At 40.1% G+C, this 24,284-nt stretch overlaps 1 protein-coding gene across 4 annotated transcripts in view; it reads right to left on the bottom strand.

The window, feature by feature from the left end:
- Positions 1-24,284, bottom strand: part of pnocb (prepronociceptin b) — a 43,940-nt gene that overhangs the window by 16,600 nt on the left and 3,056 nt on the right. The window contains exon 1 of one of the 4 annotated variants that reach the window (XM_061753286.1): positions 17,550-17,668. The exons of 1 other annotated variant lie outside the window; for it this stretch is intronic. The gene's annotated coding sequence lies outside the window, so the exon portion shown is untranslated. Of the gene's footprint in view, positions 1-14,395; positions 14,919-15,885; positions 16,298-17,549; positions 17,669-24,284 lie in introns of those variants that run through there. 2 more of the 4 variants (XM_061753288.1, XM_061753289.1) reach the window with 2 other exon arrangements.

Raw genomic sequence — 24,284 nt, 5'->3', positions numbered from 1 at the left:
ACTGTGTGGAGTTTGCAGTTCTCCCTCTTCCACATATGTTGGTTTTCTTCCACGTACTTGGTTTTCCTCCCAAAATGTAAAAAATGGACATTATGTTGGGTAAATTGATAAATCCATAGGTGTAAATATGAGAGAATGGTGGTCTGTCTATGCGTCGTGTGATTGTCCAGTTCATGCGTTAACAAACATTTCCCCTGACAGCAAAAAATAGAGTTTCATTTGTCGACGAGAATGGTTAATCCTTCCATTGAAATGAAATATAACGAGCACTTTATACATAGAAATTGAAAAAAGGCATGCCTAAATTTTGTGACATAATTGTATCGAGGAAGTCCTTTATTAAAATGAACAAAGTACCTATTGTTTTGTTAGGAAATAAGTTTAGCCTCTGAAATTGATCAAGTCGTGTAATTTGCATTATAACTACAGTAAGGGCAAAACTTATTTGAAAGTGAGTCTCCCAAAAAGAATTGTGTTTGCTTTATGATAGTGTATTAGGTTTTCTATGTGTACTGAGTGCATTGTTGCACAAGAATTTGTGTTATTGGGAGAGCCTGTGTGTTGAGAGCAAAAAAATTGTACAGCTACACCGTAATAGTGGTGAACTATCCTCCGCATGTCTTCCAGACACGAACATTGTTAGAGTTTCGTGTTCTGCAGTGCCCTGTCCGCCCATGCGCTATGACGATAAATCATTCAAGTGTCTCCCATCTGTCTAGTTTACCTGCTTCAAATTTGGTTGCAATCTTAAAATAAATCTTGAAGATAAGTTCCTCTTTTAAACAGCAATGCATTTGGCCCAAGAATAATAACAACAATGCAATTTCAAGAGTGCCTTAAAAAAAAAAAAAAAAAAAAAAAAAAAACTTGAGTCCCGAAGGCAGCTTGTCTGGCACTGGACAGAGATCAGATCACAAATCACACACATCTGCAATAAGGATCCGAATTGTTGGGTTTGAACTATAACATGAAAAAAATTAATGATCCCAAAGTTTGAGAACATCAAAATACAGCAAGCCAAAAACACTAAAAAACAAACAAGCCTGCCTGAAAATCACATGAGACGAACAAATGCATATGTTTTATTCTGACATAAACCTTCATGTGCATGAAGAGGAGAGAGTGACTCTCGTCTTAATTTTACAGTATTATTATACAGAGAAAGTCCATTAAAGAGTCAATAGTATCCTTGATGAAGTTAATGACCTTCCCCTGTAGTAAATTCTAAATTGTAACCACCGTGGGACAAAATAATGGAAAATGTTCCATTCATAAATTTTCCATGGGACTGTCCTCATTAGGGTCGCAAATGATCTACACCCAGCACAATCACACATTTGGACAATATAGAGTCTTCATTTAACCTAACATGCCAGTTTTGGGCATGTGGTAGGGAGCCGGAGTAAACGGAGAAAACCCACACGAGCACAGCAGAACCATGGAAAATCTTAAAATTCTATATTTTGGACAACATACACATATGATCAGCTCAATGGAGTGGTGTCATTTACGAATGCAACAAGCATTATGGGGGTTGAAAGAGAGTTGCGTGGAAAAAGCTTTTAAGTCAAGCAGTAAGCAGAGTCTGCTAGTTGAGCACTTTACATGAGGAGTAAACCGAGGTCACTTTATGACTGGTTATTAGTAGGTCAGTCTGTGAGCCACTTGACATCCACTATCATGGTACATTGACAAGAGGCTTAGAAGTATGAGTAGCTTGTCTCTGGTTAAATGCTGTCGTAACACAAAAATTATTTGGGCACACTATTTCTTCAATTAATAATTCAATCAATTGTCAAGTGTGTAGAATCATTCATGATCAACACATCAACATTTTGGGCAATTAGAAATGATTAACCTTGTGCGAAGCAAGGGCCATAAAGGCATAATTGGATTAGTTTAGTGTGGAGCCCTGACCTCAACGCTGTCAAACACCTGCGGGATGTACTCCAACAAAAATTGTGAACCGCATCACAACCGTCTTGACCACCGACCTCACAAATGTTCTTCTGGATGAAGAGACACACTCCAACATCTTGTAGCAAGGGGCTTTTAGTAATTATTCAAATGTGTATTAATTTCAAAAAAATGTGATCATAGTTGGTTAAAATTACTGTATGTGTTTTGACAGCATCATTATTTTATCTATAATATATCATTGTGTTGTGTGCAGGGTCCAATTGGAATACCCACTTAGGTTACCGAATAGGATTCTTTTCTCAGGAAAAAAAAAACATTCTCAAGACATTTTCCTAGCATCCAAAATGGTAATGGTGTGTCATTTACAAAATGCTTACCATGCAATTCCTCAGAGCTCCATGCATAACTTTGGACAAGCCCATTATATGAATAGCAACATATAATAATAGAGGTTATGACAAGTTTGCACATTTGCTGTTTCTCAAAAAGCCATTTTGCAGCAGAAATTATAGCAAAACAGCATTCCTTTAGACATAACCTTGGGTCCTGGTGTTCATCAGCAAACTTTTTTCTCGATTTTTCTTGTGCTGAGGGCCTTCTGACAACTGCGACAGCTTCTCTACATCTTGTAACGCTTCATATCGCTGTATAGTACTTTAAATTTAAATTGAATTTTTGACCATTGTTTGGCCGACGCTGTGAACCATCAACCCATGACACTCTATTTTCTGCTCTGTTAAGCAGAGATGGAGGGAAGGATGGATGGATGGATGGATGGATGAATGGGTGGATGGATAGATGGATGGATGGGTTGGGTGGCTTAGGCAGGTAGATAGATAGGTAGGTACACATCATAACACAGATGAACGAAACAACTTTGCTCATCATTTACTTTATAAGACTTATCCTGATCATCTAAAAACAGGTATACATACACAGTATTTCAAAATGTTTTTATTTATTTTTAAAATTTCATTTCTATTTAGTTTGATTTAGGTTAATGAGGTGAGTGGTGGGGCCGCGCCCTTGCGCCCTCTCTTGGCTAGCTGCTGATGTTAGGAAAGTGTCCACTACACAGTACACTTTCCTCTCTAGGAACCAAAACTAAGTATTGTGTCGTGCCAAGAGTCTCGGAGCTCATTACAGACATAGATGAGTTGGGATGGGGAAAAGATCAACACTCACCATTAAAGGAACCTTTTCTTTCTAAATGAAGGAAGGCATATAAAGAAAAAAAATTTAAACGGACCACAGCGAAGAGGCATATGTCCTTCTGCTCTTCAAAATAGTGCTGCCATCACCTTAATGGTTTTACCCAGACTCAAAACAGCACACCACAACAACTACGCTTGTTTTGTGCTTCCATTAGTGTTAACAAAGACCCTGAAATTGTTATTTTACCTTTGAAAACAGGAATCAATCAGAGCATTCATACAAGCACCACTAGTGTGGTGCTTTTACTGTGCATTTCCTGAGTACATCCGTTGTCTAAGCCTAAAAATACACAAGAACAAAGTCTGTTCCACCACTTTTTAAAAAGGGAGCCTAATGTGATGTGTTTGCACATGGAACTTTACGAGAGTCTGAGCAGGGCTGTACAAGTTATTAATAAAATAAAACTAATAGTCATTGAAATTAGCATCAGCAGCTGTGATGAAGGGTGAGAATGGGCGGAGGATGTGCAAGGTGAAATGAATCGGAGAAAGGGGACAAGGGAAGAAAAAGCTCGGGTGCTGTGACTCACTCTATCTCGTCCATTAGTTGCCTGCATGAAACTGAAAGGCACAAAGCAGTCTGCTAATGCACAGATAACCTAGAGGTCTCTCTCTGTCTCTTCCTTTGTTACCTCCTTGCTCTCTAGTTTGCATCTACTTAGATGCTCACGTTGCACAATTTCTACCCGAAACTACCTGTCTTCCCGCTCCCTTCTCCTTCTCAATTCCTCCCCCCTATGAATTAATGAGCAGGATCTCTCATCTCTATTGACATATTGCGAAGGTTCCCGGCCATTTCTAGGAGATGTGGTTACTTTTTAGGGACGAAAATGATTAAAATTCCCGTTCTGTCTATTACATCCCACGGGTCATAAACGTTACTCGATTAATTCCTTATAACCCGAGGAGATTCATTAGTGTTTTATCGCCGTACATTCTGTGACCGCTTGATCAAAATGCGTTGATCTGAGATAATGTGCCAGTAAAATTCGGTTTGACGTATGAAAGGAGAGGAGAGAAAGACAAAGACTGCAATCATAATACTGATTTGGAACTGTTTTTTTTTCTTACAAGCTTGTTCAGATGCAGTTATTAGGTTGGAAACATTAGCCTTGGAGACTCCTCACATGCCCTACAACATATTTCTTGTAATATTACAACTTAATTTCCCTAACCTCTTTTTTAAATAATATTAAACAAATTATCATAATCTAGTGACTTCCTTCTCATAAATTGAAAATGTTCCTTCAGTACGGCCCTAATGAGAGGTGGGTAGTAACGAGCTACATTTACGCATATAACTTTTTGCATAAATTGTACTTGTCAGTTTAGTTTTAATGCAACATGCTTTTTACTTGAGTATTTTTGTTAAGAAGAAACACCATTACATAAAGGTACAGTACATTCTCTTCAATTTTCAATTTATTTATTATTGTTTGTGCGATCTATTTTGGCTCATCAGAGACTTGTGTGACATGCCTCTTTTTCACCAATCCAACATAACTACGAGTGACATTTGATTCCATTTGACAATCAAACGGAGCCAGGCAGTCCCACGTAGCCCCATACAGAAGCAAAGTTTTCAAAGTGGCTTATTTCCATAAAAAATGTCAGAAATCTATATTTCCCTTCCAGGTAGGCTTAGCTCAATCGCATCCCGAGTGAGGATAAGCGCAATATAAAATGGATGGTAAAACTACAAAAAAGAACCGCGATGTCATGCGCTGTCATTTGTGTCTGCCTGACAATGTTGACATTTCAGCCTACAAAACCTCCCCTTGGAACTTCAGAAACATACAATAGGCTGTCTCCATTTGCGCTTGCAAAATGTAACGCTCCGTGGAATAAAACCAGCAGGTAAACCACAAGATGTGAATGCAAATTGCAGTTTGTCCGATCCACTCAGACCCATTGGGAGTTTTCTGTTCCTCGCTGTAGAAAGGGTTGTGCGCATTCAAAAGTAGCAGGGAGAAAAGAAATCTGCGATGTGGGCACAGCACTTACGATAAAGGTAGAAATTGGCAGAATTTATGATGCTTGAATAAAGAAACAGCATCACTGATGTGGGTGAACCCACCTGTCGAACTTCAATATAATCAAATTATAGATAATTATATAATTCATCTCTAATTAAGATCTGCCTGGTGAGGCTTTTGTGCTGTTTCACGTTTAAACAAAGAAATTAAATTTAAGACAATTTATTCTGGTTGAATTTGCCTTAGTTTGTGTTATTGTTTTATCGTGATGTTGTTGGGCAATATTTCAATTTCTGCATTCCTACTTTATATTTAAAAATAAATCAGAAGTTACTCACCAGTTACTCATTAATGGAATGATTGAGTAATTTTTTTTTTTTTCTGAATACTTACCATTACTCAAGTAATTATTTGGAGGACTACTTTTTACATTTACTTGTCATATTATTCTACAGTAAGAGTGATCTTACTTGAGAACAATTTTTGGCGACTCTATACGTGCCTATGAATATTCTCATTTATCCAGGTCATTTTATTCTCAGGGCATTGGATCGATCACAACTGGACTGATTTTGTCTGACTTAAAAGACGTTTCGCCTCTCATTCGAGCAGGCTTCATCAGTTAATGCAACAAAACTTTGTTAGGACTCACTAGCCTGAGCCTGGGCGACTCTATACACACCTGAATGGGCTACAGTATACCGTACGTTTTCGTGTATAATGCGCACCCATGTATAATAGGCACCCCCAAAGTTGACCTCAAAACTCTGGAAAACCCTGCTTCTACCCATATGATCAAAACATGAAGTATTTTTTGTATTTTGTTAGTTTTTTCAAAGAATTATTCAGAAGTAAAGCAGTTTATTTGAACACATAATACTTTCTTTTTATTTACTTGCTCCTATTTTGAAATTCACAGCCCTACGTTTATTTAGTAAATGAGAAAACACACAGTTGTGCTCATATGTTTGATTACCCAGGCCGAATTTGTAAGATGTGTACAATTCTTTAAAGAAAACATGAAGAACCAGGCGAAACACATTGAATTTTATTTTAATGGGTTTCAAATTAAACTGTCAAGCATTTCAGAAAAGAATTATCATTAAACAAAACATAACCATGAAGAAAATAATGATGGTTCCTGTTCAGTCATCAGTCGTATTTAAAAACGATATTTCACAGATTCTGCCTGGGTATGAAATTTTAGGAACACAATTGTACATATATGCAGTCATATGTACCCCTGTCATATTGGAATGAAAGTATAGGCACACTTTTTTCATAACCTCTAGGTGGCATACGTGAATGAAAATGTACAACTTTTTCATAACCTCTAGGGGGCGGTGGCATATTGGAATGAAAGTGTACAGCTTTTTCATAACCTCTAGATGGCGGCATACATTTATAAAATGTGAAAGACTTTTTCATTTTCTCCTATACCCATGTATAATGTGCACTATTGACTTTTGACAATTTTTGGTGGGGGGAGGCGCATTATAGACGAGAAATTATGTGCCATGCGTGTGCCTTCCATCTGTCTGGCAATAAGTCAGCTGGATAAGCTCCAGCAAACCCGTGAATCCAATGACAAGTAATATAGAAAATGAATGGATCTATCTTAAAGCACTCACTGCACTTGGTTTAAATAAGAGAGCAAATTGTTCACAAATAGAAACGATGTTGCTCAAATAGAAAAAAAAGGGACCTTTCTTCAAATTGTTGGAAAACCACATGAGAGATGTCCCACAGTGCCAAATCGCGCTATTACCTACCTCTGTGGGGTTCCTCAAAGGAAAAATAGTTCCCACCAGTTTTCCATCTGATCACACCATATCTATTTGAGCAGCTGTATTATTGTCTGTAAAACATCCAGAGACAGCTTTGACGCATAGGGTTGATGTGATTCTAGTATTAATTACTGGACCATCATGGAATGGAAAGCCATGTTGGTACCTTCTCTTATCACCCTTTTCCATTATGGTGACCGTTAAGGAGTCGGGGTTCGATGTCATGCTGTCTTTTCTTTTTTGATATTCTCTATCTTCTTTTTAACTCCATTGATCCAGAGACAGGGTACATCTTAGACTGGGTGCCAGCCTTTCAGTTTGATGTTTGGGGCTCTATTTTCATAGACAACGCAGCTGCGCTTCAGCGTAAATACTGGATCTAAAAACTGGAACTGGAACTGGTTCTTGATTTTGATGCAAGCGCAAGAGTCGCCTAAAAAGGATTTGCCTTGGAGATGCATTTGGCGGAGTGAGATTTGAATGTACTGTAAGAAAGTCCATCTGAACATCTAAACACCTACTGGGACCACATCTAAATTTTGGCGCAGGTGATCTAATGGGATTTTGGTGAATTTGATCAGATGTAAGCAGACAGACACGCAAACTCTTTGAAAATGCGTGGTGGATGAGAAACATATTTGAACAGTGGGCATCCAACCATCTAAATGATGGTCGCAATCAATTAATTGATATTAGTAGTATTATCCTCATTATTAAGTTCATTAAATCCTTCTGCGAGAGCCATTCAAGTGGCGGCCGAAGCACTATCATGTCAAAGCCAAAAGATAAGCCGAACTGCAATTTTAGCACATATTAGCTAAGTTGCCAACATGGGCATGGGGTTATTTGTGTTTGGCAATGTCATGCACCAATTGACAAGAGTAGTTTTGGCATCTTGGTGATGAAATGCTGCCTCCATGAGGGATCATATATCTATGGCCAATAATCGCGATGAAGGCTAGTCAATAATTGTTTTGATGAACGCATGTCACAGACGTCTGATTCAGACAACTGGGATCTTTTTTTTTAATTTTGGAACAAAAATGCGCGATATGTCTCTTATAGGGTCACAATTAAGTAGTGGTTAGTACATCCGCTTCATAGTTCTGAGGTTGGTGATTTGAATCCGGGCTCTGGCTTTCTTGTGCGGAGTTATCATGTTGTCCCCGTGCTTGTGTGGGTTTTGTCCTTGTGCCCCGGCTTTCTCCCAAATTCCCAAAACACGCTTACTTGGTTAATTGGAGTTTCTAAATTGTCCAAAGGTATGAATGTGAGTGTGACCCGACTGAGGATAAGCAGTATAGAAATAAGATGGGTGGATGGACGCCTCCTTTAAGGATTTGACGCTGGATAGCAAAACCTGACCAAACACCGGCAACTAGCCAACGTCTATTCTGACACAAGACTTCACATCCTTTGCTGCACAGGTAATCTTGCTATCTGAAGCGTTTTTATTGCAACATGATGATTCATCAGTCCACCTGCCTGACACATGCTCTCTTTCAATCACAGGTCAATTATTGCTTTATAACAGACTTTGATAGACTTCAATTTAAAATGTCTGTCCTAAATGCGCTACTCCCACTGGGCCTCACCATATTTTTTTGAAACCTCTGGTTAAGGCTTACAATCTATACTTCAATCACATTTTTATTGCTGTATTTCACATCTTATGGTACTGTAGTTTATAAAGGCAGAATGATAAAAACTGAAAATCTTTGCTGATATACTTCTGGACCTAAGCAATCTAGTCTATCAACTAAAATAAATTTGTAATACAGTATCATGCATTTAGCATGTTTAAAATGTATTGATGCAGAATGAAATTTCAGTTTTTTTTAAATTATTATTATTGAACATCCTGCGTTAAATACTTACTTTGCACGGTGGCTATACATGATATAACAAAGGCTCAACAATGGACTGACGGAAAGACCCCACGACAAAGTAGCTGCAGATACTTAAAGAAACTCCACCAATTGATTAATGCATATGGCTATACAGTTATTGTTGTTTTGTTTGTTTTCAGTGAGTTCCTTACTAAGAAGTGAAATCGCAGCGAACAAATGGCTATGGCGCTTTGTGACCTTCAAAGTACTCATAGCACTTAAACAATGTCCCTCAATTCACCCACAGTGATAATGGTATATGCTTGACAGTGCGAGGGCAGAAAAAGGGAATTTTTGTCATTAACATGTTCATCATTGAAATGATCCTGTTGTTTTAGACTTACAACAACAACTATCATGCAGTAAATACACAGTGTGGTCCTGTAACAACATAGATAAAAAAGACACACACACACACACACACAAAACCTACAGGATGACCTCACATAGCACAGTAATCCTGCCTGTGCAGCCACAGATAAACAGCGTGCGGTACCAGAAAAGGTGCACTTGCAACTGACCTTGCTCTCACGAAGGATGCCGAAAAGCTTAAACTGAGAGAATGCTCTTAATCCAATTTATATGGGCTGAGCAGCACCCGACACAATTATTTGTACTTATTACCTGGCCTGTTACCGCATTCAAGTCTGCTTATTGTCACTCAGAGGCAGAACTAACAAATTATGAGGACCATGACAGAAAAGAAATAAAGAGTTGAGGGCGCTGGCGTCATGATCAAACTATTAATAGCCATCTATTAAGAAATTTGTGATATTGTGCAACGCTATGCAACGGAGACGCTATCTTTAAATTCCCTTTGTCTTACTTGCAATTTATGTGACTCCATATCAGCTGGAATGATCACAATCCTGGCTGCCGTAACACTGTTTGTCTTGCATTGCCTTGTATTCTTATCTGTCTTATCTTCTGTGCTAATCACAGACGAAACAAATTGATCTGAAATACAATAAATCACAGCTTTTCTTCCCTTCCCATCCATATAGACTAACACTCTAATATTCAACGGCAACAAGGTGGCGGTATTATATTCCGTATATTGAGACTTGTTTTGATTCTAGCACCCCCATTAGGTCAATTGAGCATATCATTAGTATTGTCCCACTGTTGTACTCAATTCTCCTAACGGCGAGTATAGTTTCACCTTGCTGATTAACTGGTTGATATCTCATTCCCAACAGCAGATATGTCCTTCATAGTTGGGGACGCACTGACTAATAACAGTCCTCTTGTTTAGCCCCCATGACGCTATGTTAATGACCACAAAATAATATGCTATGACCAGGAAAGAACAAAGAGTAGACACATTGACACATTTTTTCCATCCATCCATCCATTTTCTTTACCGCTTATCCTCACTAGGCTCACGGGTTTATTTAGCTGGATATACCATGTTGAAGATGGTGCAAGCTTACACACGTGGAGTATGTGAGTTGAAGGCAATGTAGTGTTGCCATATTCCAATTCAGTGTCAGTCACATTCAATTGTTAATAAGTAGGGGTGTAATGATACATGACCTACATCAATGTATGGATTTATATTCCAACTACAGTGGAACCCCGGATTACGAACTGAATTCATTCCAAGGCCCTGTTTGTAACCCGTAACGTTCCGAAACCAAGGTAATGTTTCCCATTGAAATGAATGGAAATGCAATTCATTCATTCCAGCCCCAAAATTAAGTTATACTTAAAACTAAATATAGTGCAATATAGAATGAGTGAAAACACACTATTATAAGGAAATGAAACACTAAATAAACATTATAGCAGTTTATTGCTCATTAACTTTAACTATAAGGAGGGAAAGGGGAGGAGGACTACAGGTCCTCATTGAAGAAGAGCCTTCAACCATAATAACATGGGGAACTACTGATTCAGGTGTGTTTTTTTTTTTGTCTGTTTCTTTTCTAATTTATTGGTTGATTTTGGAACAACAAACCAATCAAGGGAAACTTGTATTTTCTGTTCGTTTTATGAAAAGGTGCCATCTCGCCATCCACGCAAGGACTACCATGGCGCAGCAACTGCCAGCAAACTCCAACCGCTGGACATTGGTGTAAACAGGGCGTTCAAAGTGAAGTTGCAAGCGGCATGGGAGCGATGGATGAGAGACGGCGAACACACCTTTACTGAGACTGGGAGGCAGTGCTGGGCGAGTTACACCACCATATGTGAATAGATTGTGGATGCCTGGACTAAGGTATCTGCTTTGACAGTTGTCCGAGCTTTCGCGAAAGCCGGCATCATTGCTGAACAGCCACCCGGCAACGAGACGAGAGGGAACCCGGCATGTTTGATGGCGAAATTGCCCAGCTGTTCAATTCAGATACAGAAGATGAGGACTTTGATGGCTTTGTGACAAAAGATTGAATAAATAATAAAAAAAATAATGTGAGTGTATTTTTAAATACGTAGTAGAAGAAAGTTCAACCAAACTCACTATTTTGCTTCCGTAACCTTGCTTTAGCAATGCGCCGAATAATGCGGTGTGCCTTATGTATGGCTTAAGTACAGAAAGAGACCCCATAATTGAGACTGTGCCTTACAATCCGGTTCGCCCTATGGTGCGGAAAATACGGTACATACTATAAATAGTATGGACAAAAATAAAATAATTTAGACTTCTTTTACAACATTAATCACAAACACTATTAGATTTGTGATTGGATGATTTAGGATGTGGAGGCGGAAGTTCCGCCTCGAACAGATTTCCTCCTTACGCTGCGGCGGAGACAATTAGTTTTTAGCTTAGAGCAACATTATGCACTGAGTCAATGATTGTCATGCAGATTGAACCTGTTCGTCTATCCCAAGACTGTTTCCAAACTGAAAATAATACGTAACTGGAGGTAATTTTTCTATGGAAATTTTGGACGTAACCCGAATTGTTCGTAAACCGGGTCATTCATAACCCAAGGTTCCAGTGAATATCGATCGGTGCTCGGAAACGCTGGCCTTCCGGATTAAATATATTGATTAATTTTTGTTTTAAAGGTAATCAGTTGTATTGATACTAGGAAAGAACACAGTGGATTTACTGCACAGTAGACTTTATATGGATGCATGTCTGTGACTCGTCTCGTCTCAGTGCCCCTCGAAGCCTTTCAAGCGAGCTAGCCTGGCTTAGCTAACAGGCCGCTAACATCGAAATGCATTTGTGATCAACACGTATCTAAGCAGCGATCAAGTGTAAGTGTAAATTGTTGTGAATGATTATCTTCTGAACATGTGTAAAGTACAAAAACTAAGAGTCTTGTGAATCTATTACCAAGTGTGGCCGTAAAAGAAGTATTTATAGCTTTTGAAAGAACGTTAGCAGAGTATGAGGAGGAACTTTGTTGGACAAAAGAGGAGAACAAGCGACTACATCGACTACTGGACGCTTTTTTCAAGTCTCACGTTGTGAAAGAGCAGGTTTGTTCACTTGTTTACTAGTGCTGTATTATATTGCCACTATTCCTAAAAGCTTTCCATCATAGAAACATTCCATTGCTTTCCATTTCTAGCAATTAGTGTTTGACTGTTTAGAACCCCCTCATAATTCTAACACCAATTAAACATGTCTGTGTAGATTATCAGTCATCCAGGTTCTGAAGAAGAACTCAAGAAGCCTTTTGGATTAAAGGCGAAACGTCTTCAACAAACACGAACACTCCATTGCCTTCATTCAACCTTTGCGGATGACCAATTAAACATCTCTTTTTGAAGTAAAATTGACCGAACCAGTAACGTCATAGCTGAAATAATAGAAATATCAAAAAGTGGCCGTTATCCCCTTTGTTTTACTGCAAAGTAATTCAATTACAACAGGAAATCTTCATATCTAATGACCATAATTAATTTTACCTGATTCTCTTACACGGATAAGCGGTGGAAAATGGATGGATGGATGGATGGATGGATGATTCCCTTACATAAAAAACAACAGGAATGTAGGAAATTTCACCTGCACTGTCTAGTATCTAGGTATTTGTTTCACAGTCACACCGTTTGAACATTTGGCCAAAAAGTTACTGAATTGATTACGTTTTCGGATCGTATTGTATCATTATTAATCAATAATGTCCTTAATACGACTCGCCAACCACAAATTGTGACACGAAATGAGACACTGTTAAAATGAATCAATTACACTCCTAGTAATAAGCTATTGTGATATCTTGTTTGACTTTCATTTCATGTCCAACTTCTGGGAAACGTGAATCTATGACAAGGCGAGCACGTTTTCAAATACAGTATGTGACAATGTGCAAATGACAATACTCCATTGTCTGCAGTGTGACTTGCCAACAGACTGTATAGCAGAAATCCTGCAGAGCATTAAGCAGCTGACAAGGTTTCACCATTGATTCGTTTGCTGTTAAGCTGCGTTGACACTTGCACAAATCCATTGGACATGCAGCCAGAGGAAAGAAATCGACCACTTCTGACTTTTACAATGGTGAGGAATGAGGCTGAAAAAGATGGACTGCCAAATGGTCCAGCAAGGCTGGAAAAACACTTTTTCCAATCACAGTGGAACTTCTAAGAGGGGAAACTTTTCATGAGGCTGGTCGACTTCTAATTTGTTTGAAATTCGAAGTTTTCCCCCTAGCAAATGAAGGAAATTTCAATTATCTGTTCTGTTTGAGTCAAACTGAATTCATCATGAATCATTCATTAACTGTACAAGCCAAGTTTTAAATGTGCCATGCCAGCAAAATCCAATTTTTCTACTGTTTTATGCATAACATAGGTCAAAGCGAGTCTGTGACAGGGTTTAAGTTTGACATCCATGCGGTTTCTTGATTGAATGCAAAAGGCAATAAACGGGATAAGCCTTGCAAAATGACCGGATCAGATTTCCGTGTTCGTGATGCGGTTAGTTTCTAGATATTCATGGTTAGTACCCACCCACTCAACTCAGCTGTACAGGAACACGGCATTTACGGGTTTTCAGCGAGTGAGTCTCAGCCGCAGGCAAGCCATACGAATACAATTTATCAAGTATACATTTGTTGTGGTTTACAACAATACTTAACTATAATTATAATTTATAATGTCACTGGAGATGAAACAGTGACGCTTATGTTCAAGTGAATGGGAGCCCCTCTCTTTCAATATTTACCCGCGTAGCCTTTAGCTCACGTTTACTATTTGTGGGCCAACAATCCAACGCTTGGTGAATTGTGCTTCACAATGAGAAACTATCGGAGGATCCAAACACAAAGTCGCTATGATGCAAGACGCCGTTATATCGCCAAGGACCAATCAGAGCAAAGCTACTTTCCAAATTTAAATTAAGAATTAATTAAATTAACACATATTGCATATTAATGACAAATCCGGCCGTCTCAACTGCCAGATGTAAAACACCAACTAGAATAGTTTGAAGAAGCGCATCTTGGGCATTTCTGCCCAAAATTATCTTGCACACCCAAAAAAAAAGGAAATCAACGATTTAAAAAAAAATAAAAAGATGATAACCCTAACCCTGACTGTCACATAAGTGTCCAAAATAAGTCACCACTGTTGTAAGGAATCAAATAAAAAAATAACTTGTACTCGTAGTAACTCGCAGCCAGGACAGAGATGTGTGTACCAATTACCTACACCGCAATTATCTCCGTATCTGCTTCTATGGTCAACCATACACTTTCGCTCTTTCACTGCTAGCCTTCTGTTGACACAAAACAAATTAAAACAGCAAAAATAAAAAGGCAAGGAAAAGCAAAACACACTTGTGGAGTTAATCTTTCACATCTCATGAGGATATGCTGAAGTCTTGTGGGGGTCTCCTGTGACATCGAGGTTCGGACTCTAGGTTGTTGTGGGACTTTAGAGGGGTCACATTACATTACAAAGAAATCCACCAAAGAGAGTGACAAAACTAACAAGATTATCATGTGTCACATTTTAATATTACCTCAACTAAGGATTTTTTCTTTGGCGTGGGTTTGTGTTAGGGCCCCACCGATTAATCGACTGCCCAATTTAATCAGCCACTATTAGCCTTTTTCAAATTGGCACAATCGTTTGATATTTTGCTGATTGTTGGCGATTTTTTTTATTTTTATTAATTTATTTTTTTACACAAGAACACATTACAACATAAGACAAAGACAATGAGATTCATCCATCCATCTATTCTCTGAGCCGCTTATCCTCACAAGGGGAGTGCTGGAGCCTAGCCCAGCTATCATCGGGCAGGAGGCGGGGTACACCCTGAACTGGTTGCCAGCCAATCGCAGGGCACATAGAAACAAACAACCATTCACACCCACATTCACACCTATGGGCAATTTAGAGTCTTCAATTAACCTACCATGCATGCTTTTCGGGATGTGGGAGGAAACCGGAGTGCCCGGAGAAAACCCACGCAGGCACGGGGAGAACATGCAAACTCCACACAGGCGGGGCCGGGGATTGAACCCCGGTCCTCAGAACTGTGAGGCAGACGGTCTAACCAGTCGTCCACCGTGCCGCCCAATGAGACTCAAACGAACATTAAAAAAAAAAATGGTCCTATTTATTCCACTCTTTGCTGATTTTTCTTCTCGGTTGTAAAGTTAAACAAATATTGAAGGACAAAGTATTGTAAAACAGAAAACGTTCTGCCTGTAATTCATATCTTTATGCTTGTAAACGTTTAGGGACAAAAAAATTATTAATCAGTTATTAATCAGCTGAATAATCGGAATTTTATTCTGCCAAATATCGGAACCGGTATCGGCCTCAAAAAATCCCTATCGGTGGGGCCCTACTTGAAAACAACTTGTGTCAATAGTTTTTGGTATGTGATCATGTATTTTGTAATTATGCATATGTATTCTAAGGATGATATCCCCAATAAATTGTCATAGGAATCCACATATTGACATCATATGAAATAAAATATCTAGCAAAACGCAGTGTTCTCTCGCTTTTTTTGTATTATTCATCTGGATGCTTATACTGTATCTCTCTCATCAGATTAGGTTGTGTTTGTGCTAATCTGTATTACATGTTATTCCTTTGAATTAAACTTTCCCTCTCCTTAGTTATTAAAATCCCAGAGTGTAGTCATTTTCACCGCACAAGCTTGACAAGAGTAGCTCACCACACAATGTTATGCAGATACAGCTTGCATGTGTCCAAAAGACTGCTTCCGATACGGTGTGTCCTGTAAACATGCTTCACCCTTCATGAAACAATTCCACGCTGCAGAGTCATTTATCTGCGAATGGCACATTAACCACCCATTTTCTCCCTCGTCTGCGCGACTAACGTCTTCACTGATGATGGCCAAAGATTATGCACATTCATTACCATTATCATTAAATTCATCATAGCTATGCGCTTGGCATAATAACAGCATTTGACTGATTCCCTTCTTGAGCTTCTTTCCTATATGTTGGAAGCAGATAGCCTCCTCCATATTTCTTTCAAGGTTTTCTTCGTCTTATTTTAATACTACATGCAATACTTCACCACCAGTCAAAACAGCAGAACACTCAAATGCTGCATTTGCAAAATACACTGACTTAAGCAAATTTCCACTAGTCATCTTCAATTGCAAAAACTGCATAGTGGATAAAATGTTTCCAAATGTAATTTTGTTTTATTATAATTGGACTTTCTTCATTACTTACTGACATACTGTGTCACGTATTGCATCTGCTCAACTATTGTAAAAGTACTTACTGAAGGAATGTTGCCAAAATATAGAGCAATATTACCATAAGTGGTAATGCTGCATTAATCCCTCTGATACATATTGAATATACAGTACTCTCAGTGGATTTACTGATGAAGATGAGACTTTCTGAAACATTTTCCTCCCACAAATGTGTTTTTATATTGTCATAATTGGCAATTCTTCATTGATCGCTTTGACTGTTACTTAATGCAAACAATGGATGATTTAGCTTTTGTAAATAGTACTTACAGAAGGATTTATTTGACCATAATTAGTCATTCATCACCCATTTCTGTTTGTATCATACATACTCCACATTAATCTCACCTTGAAGCAATTAAGGGAATATAGAGTGCACTACTTGGCTGTAACCAGGAGAGGCGCTGTTGATTCAGTCTCAACAAGTTTCGAAATGGAAAAACACTTTGGTTGCAATCATGATTAGTTTTTTTAATTATTATTAATTGATCAATAATTTTTCCCAAGGAAATACTGGTCAACGCTCATCCTTACTGGATACAGATTTTAGTTATAGTGACAAAATCATGTCAATTTTATTCTTTTTTTAAAATTATTTTTCTATATTATTTTCTATCATTTACTATAGTTGGATTTAAGACAGCGACGCTTCAGTCCGTTACAAAGTGCTGCTAATCTTGTTAATTAAGTAGTAATCAGTTGTGATGTGGGTGCTGCTGAGGGTGACAATGGGTACCATTGGAGCAACAGGGAGATGGATGGAGTTTAGGAAAAACAACGCTCTCCAGGAAAGAAATGCGTCCAGGTGCAAATGGTTACTTACAGAATGATCTCTGAGGGGAAAAAAAAAAAATCCCAAATCACAAAGCTTTCCACCAATGGAGCAGAAAGCAACAACAGAAGCGCAGGGGAAAACGTTAAAGGTGATTATCCATTGACAACAATATCCCTCTGGGATCGATTAGCCACAACAATTACATCCAAGAGACGCCAAGCTGTCAAAGTTGTTTTCTCACCTCAAACTGCGTTTTCATGTCTTTTGGCATTCATCATCTTGACACACACTAAGGAAAGTCAGACAAGCGACGGAAAAAAAACTTCCCTACCTTTATCTGTGATGCAGAGATATTCTCAGAGTGCTTTTTCTGTGGCTACAAGGGAGTTTGTGATCTCAGCTTGTATCCTTAGGCTAAGGGTTTCAACAACTGAACACATACCTCCTCTGAGGCTTCTTATAAAGGCACACCCCTTCTCTCCTGTCTCAGCACCCAACCTCCTCCCCCTCAAACATCATCATAGTGAGAGTGGGGTGATTCCCCCATTCTGTTACGTAGGAACACACTCACACACATACACACACCCGGCATGGCCCGCGCTGACGTAGCAAGCACTGCCTACGCCATCGGTTTCGTCTTCATTGAACAACTAATGGAACTCTAAAAATACGCATCACCCAACTGCTCTACGTCTAAGGTGTCCATAAAACCCGCAACCTATAGACCGGTAAGAAGGGTGAAAAAAAACAATGCCACCTCAGAGTCACATCATTAAAACAGAAACATTTGAAATATAAATTGCTTAGACAAGACATGGAAACCCATTTGTTGGTGGTAACTGCACACTACATATGACAATTGTGTGTTTTATGAATGGCAGTTAATAAAACGCAGTCAACGGGTGGAGTATTTGCAGCCAGCCCAGGTATGCAGATGGCAGGTGACTCATGAAGGACATTTAGGAAACCAAGTGCGCTGCCTAGACAACTTTCATTGCAGGCTATTATGAATCGTATTCAATTAGTTTCCTCTGGTACATAATGTTACGTGAGCTCTGTCATAAGATATGTGTTCTTTTTCCCCATAATGTTGCTCATATGGTTTTCCTGAGGCAAAACATTGTGAAAAACTATTAGGCCAACACTTCCTTCCATAACCTTTTTCACAGCAGTCATTTTAACATAGGAAAATGGTAAATAGTAGGATTCATTTGGCGATGACATTCATTAGAGCTGCACTTATGAAGAAGCCTCTTGTTATAGCGCAAGTGAAATAGCCAGTCACAAACAATGATTGCCTCTTTTTTTTTCTGAAAAGGACATATTATGGATATTATGTATACCAGCAGTTCTGTCTCTGACGTGACAGACTACACTGTCTGAAGCACTTTGTCAAAACTAAAAGTTAAGCAGAGCTACAATGTGTTTTTACCCGCACAGATTAGCGTTAGTTCCTGATAAGTGACACATACTTGATTGTTTGGTCAAGTTGTTGACGTGGTGGGGGTCAGATGCAGGGTGGTATTAGTGTTAGTCAATGTATCTGCTGCATGCGCCACTTGCACCAAAATATCAACAGGGATCGAAAAGACAAAGTACAGAGAAAAATCACCGCAAACTGGGGGGGGGGACAGAAAAGTAACTCACAATCTCAGGGAAGCTGACAAAAAACTAGGAACAAAGGTAGTAGCAGAAGTTCTCACCAAAGCTGGAGACAAAAATATCAACTCAGGAAGCACAAGCAACCAAAGCATGGACTCTAGTAACATGAATTCATAATTCTTGTGAAGATGGCTGGCTCAGTACATGACCGAAGGCAAGACGATTCGACAAAGCACAGAAGGTAGGAGCAAACTATTTATACATGAGTAAATGGGAGCGGCCGGGAGGAAAGCTTCCATCCATCCATCCATCCATTTTCTGAGCCGCTTCTCCTCACTCGGGTCGCGGGCATGCTGGAGCCAATCCCAGCTGTCATCGGGCAGGAGGCGGGGTACACCCTGAACTGGTTGCCAGCCAATCGCAGGGCACATAGGAACAAACAACCATTTGCACTCACAGTCATGCCTACGGGCAATTTAGAGTCTCCAATTCAGGCATGTTTTTGGGATGTGGGAGGAAACCGGAGTGCCCGGAGAAAACCCACGCAGGCACGGGGAGAACATGCAAACTCCACACAGGCGGGGCCGGGGATTGAACCCGGGTCCTCAGAACTGTGAGGCTGGCGCTCTAACCAGTCGGCCACCGTGCCGCGGAAAGCTTCTGAAACAAAAATAAATAATTAGTGCTGTAACACTTTAGATCGGTCTTGGTCTCAAGACCACATTTTGACGGTCTTGGCCTTGTCTAGGACCGGCCGGACTCGGTATTTTCTGTCAAGACCAGCACTGATCTGCTGTTCTTCAATTGTTCAATTATCTGTGATAATAAAAACAGCAAATACCCTTAATTCATGCGTTACTAACCCACCACAACCCTCGTAATGACTGCAAACTTTGCAATGTTGTGACTGAGGGACACCACCGATGGACAACGCCACCCCACACCCCAGGATGCGAGCGCAAGTGAAAGGTGTGAGACGTAAGTACGAAATTGAGTGAGGAGAGCCCGGAGCAAGACATGTCCGCTAATGGTAATTAAATTTGGCTTCCTCAACAACAAAGACTTCATATTAAAAACAAAACGCAAAAGAAAACACTCGGCGGTGTGCAATTTGTGCGGTCTTCAAACAATGAAACGGTGGGCACAACTTTAGCCGACATCTCGAGAGAAAACATAATCACAGGTAAGCTAACGTTAACTGTAAGTAATACCAGCACTATCATCTAATTGTGTCTTTCTGAGATGAATATATCTGGAAAGCGGTTTTATTTTTTAGTTTATTTTTTTGTCTTTGTTTTAAATGTTTAGAAGCAGTTTTTTCTTTGTTTTTAAATGCTTTTAATCATGTAAAGCACATTGAGTTACCTTGTGTATGAATTGCGCAATATAAATAAATTTGCTTTGCTTTGCTTTATGATGAGACCCCACTGTGCATGTTTAGGTCACAAAATGCTGCAGTCTCTTGTGTTTCTTGAATGGAATAAAGCTCTTTAAATATTCCTTTTAAAAAAATACATAGAAGTATTTAATTTTTCAAGAATTTAGTTGAACAAAATTGTAAAATAAAAATATTTGAGATTTTTGCAAGTTGTGCTTTGAAAGAATTGTAGATACTGTGGTTTTGGCTGTCAAATGTATTTAAAACAAAATATAAATTAAATGGAGAATACTCTTTAAATGGTTAAACGTTTCATAGTTTTTAAAATTATTTTTTATGGTCTTGGTGTTGTCATGATCCCAGCTTGTCTCGTCTTGGTTTGGTCGCAGTCTCAGGCTTGACTCACAAAAGTCTTGGTCTCCGTTCTGGTCCCCGGGTAAGTCTTAGTCTCTGATATTGTGGTCTTGAGCACAACACTTGAAATAATTTCCCCAAAATAAAATCAGACATGACGGCATGAAAGACATGACTAAAAATTAGAATCAACATTAAATGACGAGACATGACAACCGGCCAGACAAAATGAAGTAGGCTACAAGAGTTTGAAATAAGAAGAAATTGTGCCACGCTCCAAAGAAATTCAAGAACTATTCAGAATAAAAAAAAGGAATTGAATGCTTCTTGAAAAGGTTACAAAGCCATTTCCAGGACTCTAGCTAACCATGGTCAGAGCCATTATCCACAAATTGAAAAACTAAGAACAGTGGTTAATCTTCCCAGGAGTGGTCGGCCAACCAAGATCCCTCCAAGAGTGCAATGACAACTTATCTAGGAGGACACTAATAAATCCAGAGGTCATGACTCACCTATAAGAAAGACACAGGGCAAAAATTGCATCCATGGGAGAGTTCCAACCACTTCTGACATCAAGCAACACTCAGGCTCATCTGTGATTTTCCAACAAACATCTTGATGAACCCCAAGACTTTTGGATAACTATTCGGTGGACTGATAAGACTTTTTGGGGAATTTGTGTGGCCTATTAGATCTGGTGTAAAAAAAAAAATAACACAGCATTGGTGAAAAAATATCATGCCAACAGTTGAAACGGGGCGTCAGTAAGATGGGGCTGGGTGTTGCTTTACTACTTCAGGACCTGGAAGACTTGCTGTGAGTGTGACAATTAATTCTGCTGTCTATCAGATTCTGCTCAGAAGGTTGGGCCAAAAATCCTCCACTCACTACCAGCTTTTACTAATTTTTGATTTCAGTTATTACTGCCAAGGTGGCACAACCAATTATTAAGATTCAGGGGGCAATTACTTTTTCACATCGGGCCAGGTTTGGAGTTTTTCCCTTAATAAAATCATCATTTAGAAACTGCCTTTTATATTTACTCCGGTTGTCTTTGTGAGAGATTAAAATTGGTTTGCATGATCTGATTAAGTGTGATAAATTTACACAAGAAAATTAATAAATAAAAAATCAGAAATCAGAAAGATTGCAAATTTATAGCACTGTATATTCTAGAAAAGGGGTGGGAAAACTCTTTGACTCAGGGGCCACATTGACTTGTAAAATTTGACAGGTGGGCCAAGCCAGGACCAGATGCTTACATATCAAAAATGAAAATAAACAAAACAAATTTTTTTTTTAAACGCATTGTAGTGTTAATAAATATTAACATTACAATGTTTTTTTTTGTACTTTTAATGGGAACAGTGTTGTTTTGTGGATCACCTTTTTTTTTGCCAGTGCATCAAAGTCTGGTGTTAGTTTTGTTGTGGCAATTCTCAGAACACATCTGAGCTGTTCATCACTCAGCTGGGATCTGTAGGATGTTTTGTTGGTGTTCACACTAAAAGTTTGTTCACACACATATGTTGCGCCAAACACCACCAGCATCCTCTGTACCATCTTCCAGATTTTCTGAAATTTGTCAGCGCTAAATGAAGCATAAAACTCATCCAGTTTGAGAGGTAAACTTCTCTTTTAAGACAGTGTCACATCGGAGATCAATCAGTTCCATGTGCAGATCCCGTGGCGCTGTTTCAGGGTCTTGTGTGACTGAATCTTGTATTGCAGTTTGTCAGATAAAGGTGTTTTGCTGAGCCTGCAAGCTTGATTTTAACCGCTGCGCCGTAGCCATCAGTTCCTGCGTTGATTGGCTGTGAGCATAATCAGCATACATGGTAGAAAAGTGACGGCTCATATTATATTCCTCTAAAACCGCAATGGTTTCTTAACAAATTAGACATACAGCCTTTGACGGACTTCAGTGAAAAACTATTTAGCAGTCCATTCTATATTAAACACTTGGCACTCACTGTCGACTTTTCTTTTCTTTGGCCCACTCATGGTTGAAGAAGGATTCAGAGCAGTAGCAGAGTAAAAACTGAACAACCAAAGTCAAGTCAATGTATCACTGTACCTACTGCGCTACCTGGTGGACCCACTGGGCATTACAGCACAGCCTGGTGGAACCACTCGACATTACAGGACAAGGCCAAATTAATGTAGTCCTGATTTTGATATGATTTGGGCAATTCTGTACCAATCTTTGGCTGGCCGGATTGAAATGATCAACGGGCTGCATGTGGCCCAGGGGCCGTAGTTTGCCCCCTGCAGGTCTCACTGTCTGCCAATCCAGAGGCACTGTCCCAGATGTCCACGCAATGTTGCAGAGGCATGTCAACCAGGACAGCCCCACAACATTCAGAGCCTTTAAGAACTCTGGGCAGAGCTCATCCACCCCTGGGGCCCTGCCTTTTTAATCAGCTCCTCAACCGCTGAGATAGAAAACCCACCTCAGAGACTCCAGACTCTGCTTCCTCATTGAAAGGGGTTTCAGTGGAATTGAGGAGGTCTTCAAAGTATTCGACTCACCAACTCGCAACATCCCGAGTTGAGGTCAGCAGCGCACCATCACCACTATATACAGTGTTAACGGTATTTCCCCTCCCCAGACACTGGATGGTGGACCAGAATTTCCTCGAAGCCACCCGGAAGTTGCTTTCCATGGCCTCACCCAACTCCTCCCATGCCCGAGTTTTTGCCTCATCGATGACAAAAGCTGCGTTCCGCTTGGCCAGCCAGTACCCATCAAGTGCCTCCAGAGTACCTTAAGGCCTTTTTGGCCTGATAGGACTCCTTCTTTAGCTTGATGGCATGCCTTAATGCTGGTGTCCCCCGACGGGTTCTGGGATTGCCGCCAAAACAGGTACGACAACCTTACGGCCACAGCTTCGGTCGGCCGCCTCAACAATGGAGGCATGGAACATGGTCCACTCTGACTCAATGTCCCCTGCCTCCACCGGGACATGAGTGAGGTTTTGTCGGGAGTTGAATCTCCTTCTGACAGGGGACTCTGCCAGACATTCCTCACAATAGTCTAGTCTAGTCTTTGGGTCTGCCAGGTCGGATCAGCATCTTCCCCCACCATGGGAGCTAACTCACCACCAGGTGGTGATCGGTTGACAGGTGGTGATCGCCCCTCTCTTCACCCGAGTGTCATTGACATGTGGCCGCAAGCCCGAAGACACGACTACGACGTCGAAGATTGAACTGTGGCATAGGGTCTCCTGGTGCCAAGTGCACGTGGACAGCATTATGTCTGAACATGGTGTTCGTTATGGACAATCCATGATGAGCACAGAAGTCCAATAACAGAACACCACTTGGGTTCTGGTCGGGGGGGTGGGGGGGGGGGGGGGGGCGTTCCTACCAATCACACCCCTCCAGGTCTCACTGTCATTGCCCACGTGAGCGTTGAAGTGTTCCGACAGTCCAGCAGAACGAGGGAGTCCCCAGCAGAAGCACTCTCTAGCACCCCCTCCAAGGACTTAAAAAAGGGTGGGCACGTTAAACTGCTGTTTAGTGCATAGGCACATACAACAGTCAGGAAAGGCGGACGGAGGTTACACTCTCTTCCACCGGTGTAAACCCCAACGTACAGGCACTGAGTCGAGGAGCAATAAGTATGCCCACACCTGCTTGGCGCCTTTTACCGTGGGCAACGCCAGAGTGGAAAAGAGTCCAACCCCTCTCAAAAGGACTGGTACCAGAGCCCAAACTGTGTGTGTAGTC

Source organism: Phyllopteryx taeniolatus, chromosome 18 (assembly GCF_024500385.1).
Source record: "Phyllopteryx taeniolatus isolate TA_2022b chromosome 18, UOR_Ptae_1.2, whole genome shotgun sequence".
Lineage (NCBI taxonomy): Eukaryota > Metazoa > Chordata > Actinopteri > Syngnathiformes > Syngnathidae > Phyllopteryx > Phyllopteryx taeniolatus.
This window is presented reverse-complemented; position numbering and strand designations above follow the sequence as displayed.